Genomic DNA, 862 nt, shown 5'->3' with positions numbered 1-862 from the left:
TCTTCGGATTGATCCGGTTCTTTTACTGGTGTATCTGTCAGATCCTTAGGGACTGGATAGAACACTTAAGCAAGTCGCTCGAACTTGGGTATTCTGTTGATCAAAGAGCTGTTCAGATGTAGTACCGGTGTGATACATGTGATTGCATTGAGAGCGCGTTTAAACAGTGTTCGATCTTCAGTTTGCCGTTGTAAGAGAAAGACTGAGGAAAGCGAAGGCCCAAATGCTTAAGAACAGGGTGGTCCAGACAGCTCAAAGTCCGACTGCGGTTGGCTTTGTTCTAATCGAGTGAACACTTACTTTTGGAGAAATCCGATCGTAGGAGTGATCAGTCTTCGGATTGATCCGGTTCTTTTACTGGTGTATCTGTCAGATCCTTAGGGACTGGATAGAACACTTAAGCAAGTCGCTCGAACTTGGGTATTCTGTTGATCAAAGAGCTGTTCAGATGTAGTACCGGTGTGATACATGTGATTGCATTGAGAGCGCGTTTAAACAGTGTTCGATCTTCAGTTTGCCGTTGTAAGAGAAAGACTGAGGAAAGCGAAGGCCCAAATGCTAAAAAACAGGGTGGTCGAGACAGCTCAAAGTCCGACTGCGGTTGGCTTTGTTCTAAATCAAACCAGTGCTAGATGGTCGAAAAACAACCTTCAACGGGGGATCACTAGGCTCGCTTTACGAGGAGGAGCACAGCTATATGTGTTAATTCAGTAAGAATCGCAAGATTTGTTTACTGACCTCTCTAACGCAAAAGGCGGTCTCAGCTTCGGCTGTTGATCGCGTCCGAATCAGGGTTATTTGAAATCGATTGAACGCTTACTTTTGGAGAAATCTGAGGGTAAGAGCGATCTGTCTTCGGATT

At 45.1% G+C, this 862-nt stretch overlaps 1 pseudogene; it reads left to right on the top strand.

The window, feature by feature from the left end:
• The first annotated feature begins 645 nt into the window (after window positions 1-645).
• On the top strand, window positions 646-797 carry LOC134856619 (5.8S ribosomal RNA; annotated as a pseudogene).
• The last annotated feature ends 65 nt before the right edge of the window (window positions 798-862 follow it).

Source organism: Symsagittifera roscoffensis, unplaced genomic scaffold (assembly GCF_963678635.1).
Source record: "Symsagittifera roscoffensis unplaced genomic scaffold, txSymRosc1.1 SCAFFOLD_881, whole genome shotgun sequence".
NCBI lineage: Eukaryota > Metazoa > Xenacoelomorpha > Acoela > Convolutidae > Symsagittifera > Symsagittifera roscoffensis.
Note: the sequence above shows the minus strand (reverse complement) of the source record. Positions and strands in the feature narration are given on the sequence as shown.